The 10,726-nt window shown below is 36.7% G+C and overlaps 1 pseudogene; it reads right to left on the reverse strand.

Moving 5' to 3' along the window:
- Positions 1 to 339: 339 nt before the first annotated feature.
- LOC111521897 lies at positions 340 to 840 on the reverse strand (annotated as a pseudogene).
- Between the last annotated feature and the right edge of the window lie 9,886 nt (positions 841 to 10,726).

The following is a 10,726-nucleotide window of genomic DNA, read 5'->3' on the forward strand; positions in this document are numbered from 1 at the left end:
AGGGTTATTATTATTAATTATTATTATTATTATTATTATTATTTGTTTGGAGACAGAGTCTCGCTCTGTCGCCCAGGCTGGAGTACAGTGGCGCCATCACGGCTCACGGCAACCTCCGCCTCCCGGGTTCAGGCCATTCTCCCGCCTCAGCCTCCGGAGTAGCTGGGACTACAGGCGCCCGCCACCATGCCCGGCTAATTTTTTGTATTTTTAGGAGAGACAGGGTTTCACAGTGTTAGCCAGGATGGTCTCAATCTCCTGACCTCATTCGTGATCCGCCCGCCTTGGCCTCCCAAAGTGCTGGAATTACAGGCGTGAGCCACCGCGCGCGGCCCCAGGTTACTTTTTGTAGCCTTGGCTGGCCGGTCGGCCTCTGGCACGCTCGAACTTCCGGCCCTTGGAGCGGACGTAGGGTTTGGGGCTGGGTTTCCGGGGCCTTGCGGAAAGACCGGTACACTTTTCGGCCTTTGAGAGGACCGGCGAGCAGGGCGGTGCCACAGCCCCGGCGGAAGTCTAGGGCCCCGGCGGGCCCGGCTGGTCACGCGCAGCGCACACACCTGCAGTTTGGGCAACTCCTGAACCCGCACATGGTTCCCACAACCACGGTCGTTGTGTTTTCCTGGCCAGGAAGCTTCATCTTCCGGATCATCCGGAAAAGGGACAGAGGTGGCCGCTTGGTGCGACTCATAAACAACCTCTTCAGCACAACCTAGTTGAATGTGGAGTTGGTCTGGCCAGAAACCTGTACAGCTTGACCAACAGCCTCAGGTAGGTATCCTGCCTTTTGGGCTCCTTGCGCGGAACCTTTCAGTCCTTGTTGTGGAGGATGTCAACTCCCATGATGGCCTCTCCTATCTTCTTTCTGAATAATAGGAAAAAGTGATGCTTTCAAAGAAACACCAAAAATGTTTCACGTATTTTTCTCTGTATTCAATGACTTCATTTTGAAAATCTGAAAAAGATGATACTCAGTAATTGTTTGCAATATAATGGGGCTTTTTTTCACTAAACATAGATAACCTAATCAAAATTTGATTGTAGACTTGCAAAAATAATGAGTGGTTGCAATTACCAACTACTAGTAATAAAATTATTAGTTTTCTTGTAATCATTCTTGAAAAGTAAAACTTCTCCCTGATTGAAAGGATAATAAATCTCATATCTTATCTAAATGATATGCAGTATTTATTGACACAAAGAAAATTTATATATATAAATTGATATGGATATATGGATGGATGTGTATACATACACATTGAGAAAATGTGTACATATTTCTGGTTAGTGAATAAAATCTTAGTTGAAAAGATCAGTAAATATGTAAGTCACAAATAAGAAAATACAGCATGCGAAAGAACAAAAGCTTTATGAGAATTGACCTTTAATCAGAAACATTAAGTTCCTTCTGATATTCTCTATGGTGTGTGGATGATGAACGTAACTGTGCATGAAAAATAGTTTATTAAAGTGAACACATGTCTAAGATTTCTTGCTAAATTGAAAATGTGTCCTTAGTAAATTATTTTTAAGTAATAAATTAACAGTTTATTATTGAGTAAATAAAAAAAGAGTCTAGAAATGCATGAAACATACAACAGTAAGGGAAAACTGAAAAAAATGTGCCTATGTAGGAAAAAATAATGATAAAGATTATTAAAGATAAAATAGAGCATGGATAGCTATGATTTTTAAAGTTATTTTATTTTCAAAAGGTATCTAATTAATTTAATGGGTTCACGTATCAATTTTATGATTATTTTAAAAAGAATATTAGTAATGACATTTTAATAGTAATTAATAAATATTTAGAATGTCACATTTATGTGAGTAGCCTTCAAAGAATAAAGAGTAGACCTTATAATTTTCATCTTGTATAGGGACCTTTTGTTTGAAGAACTGCATTTTTAAAAGTGTTTTTAATGAGTACCAAAATGTAACAGAAATCAAATATTTCTAAATAGGTGCCTGGTAGCAAAATTAAATAGTAGTAAAATTAGCATCGTTAATATTTTATAAATGAGGTCACTGTAGAGATTTTTACATAATCACCAACTGCATGTAATATATTCTGATGTAAGAAATTTGATATGAGGTTGGATAGATAACCAACCTTTAATACCTGGTGTTTCTATTATCAAACTTTAAGGTTTTTTGTTTGTTTGTTTCAAGAACTGATTTCTATTTCAGATATTATTTCTTCAGAAACTCTTCTCAACTATTCATTTTTCGCTGGAAATATTTATTTTTCTTTAGAAAGTCAGTTCTACATTATGTTTTATTTGCAATATATAAACACATATTTCAGATAATGAATACAGAATTATTTAGAAACCAGTCCTTCCCTTTGATTTGAATGGTACCATAACAATTAGGAAAAAGACTAGCCACAGCTCTGATAATTTGATTTTGCTAGTGTTCAGTTGAAAAGTAATAAAATGTTATTTTATTTATAATCATGGGAGCCATTGTCAGAGATATAAAACTGACATACTATTTGTTTCAAGGTACAGGTAATTTTTGTTGATGTTTTAAATGTATTTCTCTTTTTCTCTCTCTCCCATGTGTGTGTTAGTGGAGGGGGTTATTTTAATGTCAATAGAGATATGAGGTGTAGAATAAGGTAGAAGGAAAGATAAATATTTGAAACATGAATGGCCATTTCCTTCTACCAAGTCACTAAAATTTTTGTCAAAATTAGCATTGCATGTACATCTATTGTATATATGAGTGTACATATATGTAGTATGTGTGTGCATATCTTTTGCTTGTTTTTTTTTTTTTCTGTAACAAGGAGGAAGGTCTATTGCTTAAGGAGAACTGGGAAAGGATTTGCAAAGTATGTCTCACTGTGGGCACATTCTCAGGCAGATTATTTTCAGTAAAGTGTGCATATTAAGGATGAAGACTGGATAAATGAGTTTCTTGAAACTATCCATATTTTTATATTCCTCAAAAAGTCATCTTGTGCTCCACAGTATACACAGTGCTTGCTTGAAATTCAATGAACCAGAGACTTAAAAAAAATTTCACGAAGAAAATATGCTACATCTGAACCCTAGAAAACCTTTTTTTGAAGTTAAGAAGAGGAGGAGGTTTATAAATTAGACTAGGAAGAAACACCCAAAGATGTAGGAAAAAATGAAGAATAGTTAGGTGCATTGGAATCTGAGTGAGAAAACAGTTATGAGGAATTTCTCAACTGTGTCAAATGCCGATGAGAATTTGAATACAGTGTGAATTTGGAATTGACTTTTTTTGTTTTCCAGGATGAATAGAAACACTTAATAACAGGGGAAGCTGCCATAAAAGCCAAATTGAAATGGGTCTCCAGAAATGAAAAGAGGATCTGGAGACAGGGTAGTTTCTTAAGGAAACTTTCTTTTGAATTTTGTTACATGGGATTGCACAGAAGTAGAATAGTAGTTAAAAAGATAAAATCAGGGATGGTTTTTCTTTCTTTTTAAGACTGTAGATCATACAGCAGGTTTCTATCCAGATAGTAACATTCAAATAAAACAAGAGAAGTTGATGAGACAAAACAGAAGCAGAAAATTATGGGCTGGGTGTGGTGGCTCATACCTGTAATCCCTGCACTTTGGGAGGCTGAGTCAGGCAGATCATTTGAGGCCAGGAGTTTAAGACCAGCCTGGACAATATGGTGAAACCCCATCTCTACTAAAAAATACAAAATTCAGCCAGGCATGGTGGTGGGCGCCTGTAATCCCAACCACTCAGGAGGCTGAGGCAGGAGAATCGCTTGAATCCGGGAGGTGGAGGTTGCAGTGAGCCAAGATTGCACCACTGCACTCCAGCTCGGATGATAGAGTGAGACTCTGTCTCAAAACACACACACAGACACACACACACACAAACAATAAAAAATGAAAGAAGAAAATTGTGGATGTGAAGTCCATCAGTAAGTGAGAGGGAATGGGACCCAGTGTACATCCCTGAAATGGGAGTAAGTACACTCTAATCCAACAACAGCATGGTTGGTAGAGTATACAGACAGAGTTACAGATCTGTGAAGGGATAATTGTGAGTGTTCTTTTCTTTATTGCTTCAATAATGTGATAAGTAACATCCTAAGGTGAGAGTAAAGATGAAGGAAGTTTTATTGCCAATTTGAGGAGAGACACTGGAAACCCAGGAGTTTTAAATCACTAGTAAATCAGCTCAGTTGTGTATTTTTCCTAGCTGGTTCTCATTGCAACTGCAGAAAAAGCCATGTGCTGAATCTTAGTATAGCTGTGATTTGCTTGTAGAATACAATGAGGAAGAAGAATACAGTTGGTAGAAGGATTGTAGATGTGTGTAAGGCAATGATTATAACAATAAACTGAAATAAAAGTGAGAATATGAGGAGAAGAAAAAATAGAAAAATTTCATAGAGTCAATATAAAGTAGGTTTCTGTGGTGTAATAATTGTTGGGTGGAATTATTAGAAGTGGTGAGTTGGAAACTTTGAAGAGAGTGAAAAGAGTAAGATGTCTGGGCCTGAGATTTGGAAGTTGTGTAGTTTTGAGTTATTGGGGAAGGCGATGTCAAAAAAACAAATTTACATGCAACTGAGAGACAAGGCTGCTGAATGGATCATTTATCTTATGCATGGATTTGTAATTGCAGAAATAATTACTGGAATAGGGATGGAGAGTGAGATGCTAAAGTGAATGAGGGCTGGTAACTGGGAGAACAATAGATGATAACTTTAAAGATAATAAATAAATTTTAGGGGGAAAAAGAGAAATTATAGTCTAGAACGAGGCCGAGTAAACTATAGCTTACAGAGAAAATTCAGACTTTGACCTGTGTGGCCAATTAAAGTAAGTCCTGTGTGTGTGTGTGTGTGTGTGTTTTAAAACAAACAAACAAACAACAACAACAGATGAAGGAGGCAGCAACAGCAGCCACAACAGAGACCATATATCGGCTATAGAGCCTAAGCTTTACTCTCTGACTCTTTAGAGCAAGGTTACTATCCTCTAGCCTAGAAGCAGCAATTAGAAATTCACCTATGAGTTTACTTAGGTCTGAAGATATGGTGGGCCGTGGAAGGGGGTCAATGAAAGCTGCCACTTTGAATGAATGACTGCAGCTAAAGCAATATCCTCAGGTTATGGCTATTTTTAGCTAGATCTGAATATACTTAGAGAATAGTTTTGAGAATATATCAACATATATAATGATGAAAGATCATGAGTTCTAGAATCATAGTGAAATATTTTGGAGTGTATAAAACAGTAAGGGACTTCAATCAAAGTAAAGGATGCACTACTACACATGAAGAAAGAAGTCTAAGTAAAGAATAACATATGTTTCAACATCCTCTGATTTATCACTGACATTTAGTTATACTTAAAATCCCTGGGTTTCCTCACTTTTTTGTCTTCTTATGCAAATCTAGGATATATTAAGTCATTGTCCAGACTATATCAATTCCTTTCTAAGGTCACTCATAAGCAATTTGCAAGCTCAAGATAAGTAACACGTTATGAATCTGTACAATATGGTAATTTCTATACATGTCCATGCTAATCAGGAAACTATTATTCCTGACTGAAAGAAACCCTGTGTTGGCCGGGCGCGGTGGCTCACGCCTGTAATCCCAGCACTTTTGGAGGCCGAGGCGGGCAGATCACGAGGTCGGGAGATCGAGACCATCCTGGCTAACAAATAGTGAAACACTGTCTCTACTAAAAATACAAAAAGTTAGCCAGGCGTGGTGGCAGGCACCTGTAGTCCCAGCTACTCTGGAGGCTGAGGCAGGAGAATGGCGTGAACCTGGGAGGTAGAGCTTGCAGTGAGCTGAGATCTGGCCACTGCACTCCAGCCTGGGCGACAGACAGAGACTTCGTCTCAAAAAAAAAAAAAAGAAACCCTGTATTATTCTTTTGGGTATTTCCTACTTAGTCAGAATATGTTGGTTGAACCGAGTGAAGCTCTCATGCACTTAAAAGGCAAATAAAGATACCCCTTAAATTTTATATAAAAAAAATTAAACCTAAAAGGTGTTACCAGAACACTACAATGAGCATCCTTGTATTTATCGTCTATATATAATTTTATCTTTTTACACTGTCTCTTCCACCCCCCACTTCTCTTTGTGCTTCTTGTTCACATTTTACTGTTCCTGCTTTCTCTTTCTTCCTTCTCCCCTCAGCCCTTCCTTTTGTGTGTGTGTGTGTGTGTTGTGTGTGTGTGTGTTTGTGTCTGTGTATATATAGACACAGATTTTTTTTTTTTTTTGAACTGAAGTGGATAGAACATTGTGATTAATGATAGAACATAAATTCTCAATGAATAAATGTTTTCTCCAATATAAAAACAATATAATGTAGCACAGTCAAAAAGCTTAACATGAATGCAATAATTCTAGTTAATATTTGAACCCAAATTCCCATTTTCACAATTATCCTCATAATATCCTTTATAGATGTTTTCTCTGTGACCCAGGATCTAATCTAGAATCATTTTACTTGTTATGAATTTAATTCTTCTTTGATCTTGATCTAGGAGAGTTTTCCCTAGAATACTGTTGCCATTCATGACATTAAAGCCTTGCAAGAATATCCAGTTGAAGTTGAGAAACTGCTTTTCCACAGTAGACTGTTTTTGTTTGTTTCATACAAGTGAAAATGTGTATGTAAATTTAGCATACAAATTAAAATGTTGGCCGGGTCCAGTGGCTCAAGCCTGTAATCCCAGCACTTTGGGAGGCCGAGACGGGCGGATCACGAGGTCAGGAGATCGAGACCATCCTGGCTAACATGGCAAAACCCCATCTCTACTAAAAAATACAAAAAACTAGCCAGGCGAGGTGGCGGGCGCCTGTAGTCCCAGCTACTCCGGAGGCTGAGGCAGGAGAATGGCATAAACCCGGGAGGCAGAGCTTGCAGTGAGCTGAGATCCAGCCACTGCACTCCAGCCTGGGCGACAGAGCGAGACTCCGTCTCAAAAAAAAAAAAAAAAAAGAAAACCAAATTAAAATGTTAAGAGCTAATTGTCTCTATTTTAGTGTCTATTTTGGTGAGAGTATGACATGAAAATAATAGCAGTGGGAATTTTTCCTGAGAAACCTGACTTTTGTAGTATAATAAGTGTATTGAGTGTAAAAGGTAGTATAAGTAGTGATATTTAAAGAAAACATAAATGCTTAATCACACACTCTATTTCCATTATTAACTTTACCACAAAAACTAAGCCAGTTTCTTTAACCAAAAAAGCAATAGAGGTTTTGCTTTGAAGCAATTTTCTTACTATATAAAAATACTGAAAACAGATTAGTGTGATTTATTATATGCTTTGAAATATAATTATTTGATTTTCTGTACTGTAGAAATGCAGTGCAGTATAATTATTTGATTTTCTGTACTGTGCTTTAGTATGTAAAATTTGCCATGTATTTATCTACCCTGTAATTTCATGGTGTTACAATGTTATTACTCAGTAATGACATAGCAATTACTCTATAATTACCCTATCACTGAATAGTTATTATCACATAATTAGAGAATAAATTTTCAAAGATTAGGAAAAAATATGGCAATTTGGGCCTTGTAAGCAGTTATTGTAAACTTAAATATAGTTATAATATTAGAGTTTGCATATAAAATAAACCCAATAAATGCAATTTAAAATCCTATAAATAGTTAATGAAAGTAGTTGAGGATTAAGTTTATGACAAGTATATAAGCTTGTGATTATATTAATAGAGCAATTATTTACTTCACATTAAAATCTATTAGTAAAAGTGTTATTAATAATAAGTAATAATGTACATGATTAAAAACAGGATCAGGAATAATAAATGATAGTCTTTATTAGTGGGAAAATAATAAATGAAACAGCTAAAGAGAATTCCTTCTCTATGCCATTATACAGAAATATTATTTACAAGCATTAAATATGGTAATACTGTGAATAGAAATAGAAATAACTACACATGAAATCATTTATGGTTGTTAGTTTATGTACTTTTTTAACCTGTGCTGCATGCTGCTAATATACATTTGGTGACATGATTTCTCTCTAAATCAAAATTCTAAAGTAAATCAATATTTTTACCAGTCTACTCAAAATACCACAGCTCCTCCAGATTAATTATTAATTTCTAGAATATTAGATTTTTAATTTTGCATGTTACACTAGAAATCCCCTTCTCCTAGGCCATGTATAAAATGTTTCCTAGGAAGATTGATGAGTCTTTTGTACCTGAGTCAGATATAAGACATTGACATTGTCTATACCAGGACTTTACTATTTCTTCATCTGCAGATTCACTGGTGGAATAACTTTTTCTTTTTTTTTTTGAGACAATGTCTCACTCTGGTCATCCAGGCTGGAGTGCAGTGGCACAATCTTGGCTCACTATAACCTCTGCCTCCCAGGTTCAATTGATTCTCCTGCCTCAGCCTCCAGAGTAGCTGGGACTACAGGCACATGCCACCATGCCTGGCTAATTTTTGTCTTTTTAAGCAGAGACAGTGTTTCGCCATGTTTGACAGTCTGGTCTTGAACACCTGTCCTCAAGTGATCTGCCCGTCTGCCCGCCTCAGCCTACCAACGTGCTGGGATTACAGGCATGAGCCACTGCCTCTAGCCAGAGTAAACTTTCAAAAGTGCCTCAACTTCTTTATCTTGCCTGATTGCCCTGGCCAGAAATCTAATACTATGTTGAATAGGAGTCGAGAGAGAGGGCATAGGAAGAGAGAAATCTCAGTTGTCTATTTGCAAGTGAGATGATTGTATATTTAGAAAACCCCATCATCTCAGCCCCAAATCTCCTTACACTGATAAGCAACTTCAGCAAAGTCTCAGGATACAAAATCAATGTGCAAAAAACATGAGCATTCCTATACACCAATAATAGAGAGCCAAATCATGAGTGAACTCCCATTCATAATTGCTACAAAGAGAATAAAATACCTAGGAATACAACTTATAAGGGATGTGAAGGACTTCTTCAAGGAGAACTACAAACCACTGCTCACACAAACAAATAGGAAAACATTATATGCTCATGGATAGGAAGAATCAATATTGTGAAAAGGCCTATACTGCCCAAAGTAATTTATAGATTAAATGCTATCCCCATCAAGCTACCATTGACTTTCTTCACATAATTAGAAAGAAACTACCTTAAATTTCATATGGAACTGAAAAATAGCCCGTATAGACAATCCTAAGTAAAAAGAACAAATCTGGAGGCATCATGCTACCTGACTTCAAACTATACTACAAGGCTACAGTAACTAGAAGAGCATGGTACTGGTACCAAAACAGATGTATAGACCAGTGGACCATAACAGAGGCCTCAGAAATAACACCACACATCTACAACCATCTGCTCTTTGACAAAACTGAAAAAAACAAGCAATGGGGAAAGGATTCCCTATTTAATAAATGGTTTTGGGAAAACTGGCTAACCATATGCAGAAAACTGAAACTGGACCCCTTCCTTACACGTTATACAAAAATTAACTCAAGATAGATAAAAGACTTAAATGTAAAACCTAAAACCTTAAAAACCCAAGAAGAAAACCTAGGCAATACCATTCAGGTCATAGTCATGGCAACGACTTCATGACTAAAACACCAAAAGCAATGGCAACTAAAGCCAAAATTGACAAGTGGGATCTAATTAAACTAGAGAGCTTCTTCACAGCAAAAGAAACTATCATTAGAGTGAACAGGCAGCCTCCAGAATGGGAGAAAATTTTTGCAGTCTATCCATCTGACACATGGTTAATATCCACATCTATAAGGAACTTAAACAACTTTACAAGAGAAAAACAACCCCATCAAAAAGTGGGTGAAGGATAGGAACAGACACTTCTCAAAAGAAGACATATATGCTGCGAAAAACCATATGAGAAAAGCGCATCATCACTGGTCATTAGAGAAATGCAAATCAAAACCACAGTGAGATACCGTCTCACACCAGTTTGAATGGCGATCATTAAAAAGTCAGGAAACAACAGATGCTGGAGAGGATGTGGAGAAATACGAACACTTCTACACTGCTGATGGTAGAAAAATTGGGTTCAACATTGTGGAAGACAGTGTAGTGATTCCTCAAGGATCTAGAACCAGAAATACCATTTGACCCAGCAATTCCATTACCGGGTATATATATACCCAAAAGATTATAAATCATTCTACCATAAAGACACATGCACACCTATGTTTATTGTAGCACTATTCACAATAGCAAAGACTTGGAACCAACCCAAATGCCCATCAATGATAGACTGGATAAAGAAAATGTGGCACATATACACCATGGAATACTTACTACTTTTTTTTTTTTGCATTTTTTTTTTTAGTACAGATGGGGTTTCACTGTGTTGGCCAGACTGATCCTGAACTCCTGACTTCAAGTGATCTGCCCACCTTGACCTCCCAAAATGCTGGGATTACAGGTATGAGCCACTATGCCCAGCCCTGTCTGTGTTTTTTGATTGGAGAGTTTAGTCCATTTATACTCATTATTATTATTTGTAAGTATGAAGTTACTCCTGCTATTTTGTTATTTATTTTCTGGTTGTTTCGTCATCTTATCTTTCTTCTTTCATTCATTCTTGTCTTCCTCTAGTGAACATGATTTCCTGGTGATACGATTAATTTCTTGTTTTTCATTTTTTGTGTATCCATTGTATGTTTTTGATTTGAGATCACCATGAGACTTGCAAATACTATCTTATGACCCATTATTTTAACCTAACAA

This window comes from Piliocolobus tephrosceles, chromosome 13 (assembly GCF_002776525.5).
Source record: "Piliocolobus tephrosceles isolate RC106 chromosome 13, ASM277652v3, whole genome shotgun sequence".
In the NCBI taxonomy this organism is placed as follows: Eukaryota; Metazoa; Chordata; class Mammalia; order Primates; family Cercopithecidae; genus Piliocolobus; species Piliocolobus tephrosceles.